Genomic DNA, 7,307 nt, shown 5'->3' with positions numbered 1-7,307 from the left:
TCGCTCGCCGGCCCGCCGGAGCGGGGGCTCGCGCGACTGTTTTCCGGACGCCGGCCGCGGTTCGCGGGGGCTCTAGGTGGTCTGACGCTGCCGCGGGGTGAGATGGATCGGGCTGGACCCGGCGCAGCCGAAGCCGAGGACGCGGAACCTCGAATGCGACCCTCGCGGACCCCTAAACGAGAGGAGCTGCGCCCGGCCTCGTAAGACACCTCTTCTCCGGTGCTAGGTCGACCCCGACGCCGCTGGCCGCCGCCGCCGCCTTGCCGCTATCCCTCCGCACGTTTGGGGCCGGTGGCGACCCGCAGGACGGCCGACAACTCGCTCGTTTGGCGGGGCGATGCAAGGTTAGGCGAACTGGGCGGTAACTCGGGTTAGTCGAGGGGACTTCGCGGTGGACAGGGGGGTGCGAATCCGGCCGGGCGGCCCTTCGATGGAGCCTGGTGCAGGGACATTCAATGGGATGAGCCGCGCTCGCCGCGGAACCTTCGAGCGCCGCTACTCAGCAAGTAAACGAGAGGGAGCTGCGCCCGGCCTCGTAAGACGCCTCTTCTCCGGTGCGAGCGCCCCGACGCCGCTGGCCGCCGCCGCCGCCTTGCCGCTATCCCGCCGCGCGTTTGGGGAGGGAGGGCGACCCGTAGGACGGCCCGCCGACTACACGACCGTTTGGCAGAGCGAGTGCAAGGTTAGGCGAGCTGGGCGGTAACTCGGGTTAGTCTGGGGAGACTCGCGGTGGACAGGGTGGCGCGAATCCGGCCGGGCGGCCCCATCGATTAAGCATTGGTAGGGAGCCGAGGATGAGCCGTGCGAAGTGGCCTCGGAGGCGGTCCGTGGGGGACGACGGGGGGGGACGGGCGTCGGCCCTCCGGCCCGAGCAGAGAACGTTCGGTCACCCAAGCGGGAATCTGCGCCCCGGCCCGAGTCGGACTCGGTCGGTGCGGCCCGCTGAGGCCCTCAACTATTCCCGTACGCGGGGGTCGGGAGCTGCGGCGCTGCGCCGGCGACTTACCCGCGCGAGGCACGCACTGCGTGCGGCCAGGATGCGGAGTTGGATCGGCGCTGGTTGGGAACCCTCGGGGAACGAAGGCGGACGGCGGCCAGCCGGCGCCGACGAACCCGTCGGGGAGGGGGCTGGTGGCAGGCGCGATCGGCACTATTGCTGACTGCCGGGAGGGAAGCTGCGCCCCGGCCGAGTCAGACTCAGCCGTTGCGGCCCCCCCGAGCCCGCAGCGCGTAGCGCGGAAGCCATACGCCCCCCCGATGCGGAGCGACAGACGCCCCCGCGACCGCGGTTGGTCGGGAAGGCTTTTCGGATAGAGGTCGGACGGTGTGTGTGTGGACGGCTTCCCGTGGTGCCGCCGCTATCAAGCCGGAGGGTTTGAGAAACGACATTCGCGGAAGGACCGGCGCGGCCGGCGGACGCTCGCACGCGCGGCGCCCGACACTCAGCCGCTCGCTCGGCCTCCGTGGATCGTGGCTAGGTGGGATGGATGCCAAACCGGGTCGTCTCGGTCTCGCCGCAGTACGGTCGCGCCGGGGCCTGCGGGGCGGCGCGGGGAGCGCACGCTCACGCGGCGGCCGGGGCGCTAGAGTGCGACCCGCAGTGGGTAGGAACCGTCCACCCGACGTCGGACGAGCCGAGGCCGATGGAGGCCCTACCAAGGCGGGTCATGAGTGCCAGTCGGTCAGTTGGGTGAGGGGGTACTCGGAGGCCCGCCGGGAGCAGACGGGCGACCGGGGATGGGGGGCGTACGCGGGCGGGCGCCGGGAGAAGACGGCCCGTCCGGGGTCGAATCTCGGCCTGTGTTTTCGGAGCCGGCCGGGCATCACGCTCCCTCCTTGGATGGACAACATTCGTAGTTGACACTTTGTGTCATTTTATCCGAGCGGGCGGGCGCCTCGAGAGGCGGACCGTCCGGGGCGACTCTCGGCCTGTGTTTTCGGAGCCGGCCGGGCCTCACGCTCCCTCCTTGGATGGACAACATTCGTAGTTGACACTTTGTGTCATTTTATCCGAGCAGACGGGCGCCGCGAGGCGGACCGTCCGGGGCGACTCTCGGCCTGTGTTTTCGGAGCCGGCCGGGCATCACGCTCCCTCCTTGGATGGACAACATTCGTAGTTGACACTTTGTGTCATTTTATCCGAGCAGACGGGCGCCGCGAGGCGACCGTCCGGGGCGACTCTCGGCCTGTGTTTAAGGAGCCGGCCGGGCATCACGCTCCTTCCTTGGATGGACAACATTCGTAGTTGACACTTTGTGTCATTTTATCCGAGCGGGCGGGCGCCGCGAGGCGGACCGTCCGGGGCGACTCTCGGCCTGTGTTTAAGGAGCCGGCCGGGCATCACGCTCCTTCCTTGGATGGACAACATTCGCAGTTGACACTTTGTGTCATTTTATCCGAGCAGACGGGCGCCGCGAGGCGGACCGTCCGGGGCGACTCTCGGCCTGTGTTTTCGGAGCCGGCCGGGCATCACGCTCCCTCCTTGGATGGACAACATTCGTAGTTGACACTTTGTGTCATTTTATCCGAGCAGACGGGCGCCGCGAGGCGACCGTCCGGGGCGACTCTCGGCCTGTGTTTAAGGAGCCGGCCGGGCATCACGCTCCTTCCTTGGATGGACAACATTCGTAGTTGACACTTTGTGTCATTTTATCCGAGCGGGCGGGCGCCGCGAGGCGGACCGTCCGGGGCGACTCTCGGCCTGTGTTTAAGGAGCCGGCCGGGCATCACGCTCCTTCCTTGGATGGACAACATTCGCAGTTGACACTTTGTGTCATTTTATCCGAGCAGACGGGCGCCGCGAGGCGGACCGTCCGGGGCGACTCTCGGCCTGTGTTTTCGGAGCCGGCCGGGCATCACGCTCCCTCCTTGGATGGACAACATTCGTAGTTGACACTTTGTGTCATTTTATCCGAGCAGACGGGCGCCGCGAGGCGGACCGTCCGGGGCGACTCTCGGCCTGTGTTTAAGGAGCCGGCCGGGCATCACGCTCCTTCCTTGGATGGACAACATTCGCAGTTGACACTTTGTGTCATTTTGTTCGGCCTGTGTTTAAGGAGGCGGCCGTCCTCCACTCGGTCCGTGTTTAAGGAGCGACACTCGCGCTCCGGTTCGGCCTGTATTTAGGGAGGCGGCCGTCCTCCGCTTGGTCTGTGTTAAGGGCGACACTCTGTCCATGTTTGAGGAGCCTGGCCCTGACGCTCCTCTCCGGCCTGTGTTTAAGGAGGCGGCCGTCCTCCCCTTGGTCCGTGTTAAGGGCGACACTCGGTCCATGTTTGAGGAGCCTGGCCCTGACGCTCCTCTCCGGCCTGTGTTTAAGGAGGCGGCCGTCCTCCCCTTGGTCCGTGTTAAGGGCGACACTCGGTCCATGTTTGAGGAGCCTGGCCCTGACGCTCCTCTCCGGCCTGTGTTTAAGGAGGCGGCCGTCCTCCCCTTGGTCTGTGTTAAGGGCGACACTCGGTCCATGTTTGAGGAGCCTGGCCCTGACGCTCCTCTCCGGCCTGTGTTTAAGGAGGCGGCCGTCCTCCCCTTGGTCCGTGTTAAGGGCGACACTCGGTCCATGTTTGAGGAGCCTGGCCCTGACGCTCCTCTCCGGCCTGTGTTTAAGGAGGCGGCCGTCCTCCCCTTGGTCCGTGTTAAGGGCGACACTCGGTCCATGTTTGAGGAGCCTGGCCCTGACGCTCCTCTCCGGCCTGTGTTTAAGGAGGCGGCCGTCCTCCCCTTGGTCTGTGTTAAGGGCGACACTCGGTCCATGTTTGAGGAGCCTGGCCCTGACGCTCCTCTCCGGCCTGTGTTTAAGGAGGCGGCCGTCCTCCCCTTGGTCTGTGTTAAGGGCGACACTCGGTCCATGTTTGAGGAGCCTGGCCCTGACGCTCCTCTCCGGCCTGTGTTTAAGGAGGCGGCCGTCCTCCACTTCCTTCCATGCACCACCACATTCGCAGTTGACACTTTGCCATTTTTTCAGAGAGGTGACACTTAGTCGTTTTTTCGAAAGTTGACACTTAGTCGTTTTTTCGAAAGTTGACACTTTGCCGTTTTTTCAGAGAGGCGACACTTAGTCGTTTTTTCGAAAGTTGACACTTAGCAGTTTTTTCGAAAGTTGACACTTAGCCGTTTTTTCGAAAGTTGACACTTAGCCGTTTTTTCGAAAGTTGACACTTAGTCACTTTTTCGCCACAGTGACACCTCCAGCGCGTGCCACGGCGCTTTTCAGGTCTTCTATCCGACCTTGTGCTGTCGAGGACGGCGTGTCCGACGCCGTGGGGAGACCAGCACCATCTCCTCCATACTCGTAAACGGGGTGCTTTGGAAAACGGGGGGAAAGTCGATGAGTACACTGACTACTGGGACCATTTCATTGTACTCTGGCGCACCTGAAGACCAAAAAAGGTACTGCACCTTAGCCCGGGTACCTCACCCCCTGGTACCTCGAGGAGAACTTAGAAAAATTTCGACAAATTTTTGGTGAGCTCCAGGGAGAGAGGCTGATTTTTCGCTTTTTGAGGCCGACCGCCGAACCGGCGCGGGGCGGACTCACAAGCCCCGCAGAGCCGTGGGCACTTAGTCGTTTTTTCAGAGAGGCGACACTTAGTCGTTTTTTCAGAGGCGACACTTAGTCGTTTTTTCGAAAGTTGACACTTAGCCGTTTTTTCGAAAGTCGACACTTAGCCGTTTTTTTGGAAAGTTGACACTTAGTCGTTTTTTCGAAAGTTGACACTTAGTCGTTTTTTCGCCACAATTGGCTCTGAGCTCCAGGGGGAGAGCCTGGTTTTGCCTTATTTCAGGCCGGCTGGGGAACCGGCGCGGGTCGGATGCACGAGCCCGGCAGAGCCGTGGGCACTTAGAAAATTTTCGCCGATTAAGCTGGGACCTCCAGGCGGAGACCGGCATTCCTCGTCCTCGGGGTTCGACCCAGGAACCGGCGCTGGGCAGACGCCGTAGCCACGCAGAGCCGTGGGCACTTAGAAAATATTCGCCAAGTTGGCTCTGAGCTCCAGGCGGAGAGGCTGGTTTTGCCTTATATCAGGCCGGCTGGGGAACCGGCGCGGGTCGGATGCACGAGCCCGCAGAGCCGTGGGCACTTTGCCATTTTCTCAGAGTCGACACTTAGTCGTTTTTTCAGAGAGGCGACACTCTGTCGTTTTTTCGAAAGTTGACACTTTGCCGTTTTTTCAGAGAGGCGACACTTAGCCGTTTTTTCAGAGATGTGACACTTAGCCGTTTTTTCAGAGATGTGACACTTAGCCGTTTTTTCAGAGATGTGACACTTTGCCGTTTTTTCGAAAGTTGACACTTAGCCGTTTTTTCGAAAGTCGACACTTAGCCGTTTTTTCAGAGATGTGACACTTTGCCGTTTTTTCGAAAGTTGACACTTAGCCGTTTTTTCGAAAGTTGACACTTAGTCGTTTTTTCACAGATGTGACACTTAGAAACTTTTTGCCAAGTTGGCTGTGAGCTCCAGGAGGAGACCGTTATTTTTCGTCATTCGAGGCCGACTGCGGAACCGGCGCTGGGCGGACGCCAAAGCTCGGCAGGGCCGTGGGCACTTAGAAACTTTTTGCCAAGTTGGCTGTGAGCTCCAGGAGGAGACCGTTATTTTTCGTCATTCGAGGCCGACTGCGGAACCGGCGCTGGGCGGACGCCAAAGCTCGGCAGGGCCGTGGGCACTTAGAAACTTTTTGCCAAGTTGGCTGTGAGCTCCAGGAGGAGACCGTCATTTTTCGTCATTCGAGGCCGACTGCGGAACCGGCGCTGAGCGGACGCCAAAGCTCGGCAGGGCCGTGGGCACTTAGAAACTTTTTGCCAAGTTGGCTGTGAGCTCCAGGAGGAGACCGTTATTTTTCGTCATTCGAGGCCGACTGCGGAACCGGCGCTGGGCGGACGCCAAAGCTCGGCAGGGCCGTGGGCACTTAGAAACTTTTTGCCAAGTTGGCTGTGAGCTCCAGGAGGAGACCGTTATTTTTCGTCATTCGAGGCCGACTGCGGAACCGGCGCTGGGCGGACGCCAAAGCTCGGCAGGGCCGTGGGCACTTAGAAACTTTTTGCCAAGTTGGCTGTGAGCTCCAGGAGGAGACCGTTATTTTTCGTCATTCGAGGCCGACTGCGGAACCGGCGCTGGGCGGACGCCAAAGCTCGGCAGGGCCGTGGGCACTTAGAAACTTTTTGCCAAGTTGGCTGTGAGCTCCAGGAGGAGACCGTCATTTTTCGTCATTCGAGGCCGACTGCGGCACCGGCGCTGAGCGGACGCCAAAGCTCGGCAGGGCCGTGGGCACTTAGAAACTTTTTGCCAAGTTGGCTGTGAGCTCCAGGAGGAGACCGTTATTTTTCGTCATTCGAGGCCGACTGCGGAACCGGCGCTGGGCGGACGCCAAAGCTCGGCAGGGCCGTGGGCACTTAGAAACTTTTTGCCAAGTTGGCTGTGAGCTCCAGGAGGAGACCGTCATTTTTCGTCATTCGAGGCCGACTGCGGAACCGGCGCTGAGCGGACGCCAAAGCTCGGCAGGGCCGTGGGCACTTAGAAACTTTTTGCCAAGTTGGCTGTGAGCTCCAGGAGGAGACCGTTATTTTTCGTCATTCGAGGCCGACTGCGGAACCGGCGCTGGGCGGACGCCAAAGCTCGGCAGGGCCGTGGGCACTTAGAAACTTTTTGCCAAGTTGGCTGTGAGCTCCAGGAGGAGACCGTTATTTTTCGTCATTCGAGGCCGACTGCGGAACCGGCGCTGGGCGGACGCCAAAGCTCGGCAGGGCCGTGGGCACTTAGAAACTTTTTGCCAAGTTGGCTGTGAGCTCCAGGAGGAGACCGTTATTTTTCGTCATTCGAGGCCGACTGCGGAACCGGCGCTGGGCGGACGCCAAAGCTCGGCAGGGCCGTGGGCACTTAGAAACTTTTTGCCAAGTTGGCTGTGAGCTCCAGGAGGAGACCGTCATTTTTCGTCATTCGAGGCCGACTGCGGCACCGGCGCTGAGCGGACGCCAAAGCTCGGCAGGGCCGTGGGCACTTAGAAACTTTTTGCCAAGTTGGCTGTGAGCTCCAGGAGGAGACCGTTATTTTTCGTCATTCGAGGCCGACTGCGGAACCGGCGCTGGGCGGACGCCAAAGCTCGGCAGGGCCGTGGGCACTTAGAAACTTTTTGCCAAGTTGGCTGTGAGCTCCAGGAGGAGACCGTCATTTTTCGTCATTCGAGGCCGACTGCGGAACCGGCGCTGAGCGGACGCCAAAGCTCGGCAGGGCCGTGGGCACTTAGAAACTTTTTGCCAAGTTGGCTGTGAGCTCCAGGAGGAGACCGTTATTTTTCGTCATTCGAGGC

The sequence above is a fragment of the Syngnathus leptorhynchus genome, unplaced genomic scaffold, assembly GCF_054491065.1.
Source record: "Syngnathus leptorhynchus isolate UIUO unplaced genomic scaffold, UIUO_Slep HiC_scaffold_331, whole genome shotgun sequence".
NCBI lineage: Eukaryota > Metazoa > Chordata > Actinopteri > Syngnathiformes > Syngnathidae > Syngnathus > Syngnathus leptorhynchus.
The sequence above is the reverse complement of the archived record's forward strand: the minus strand, read 5'-3'. Positions refer to the sequence as shown.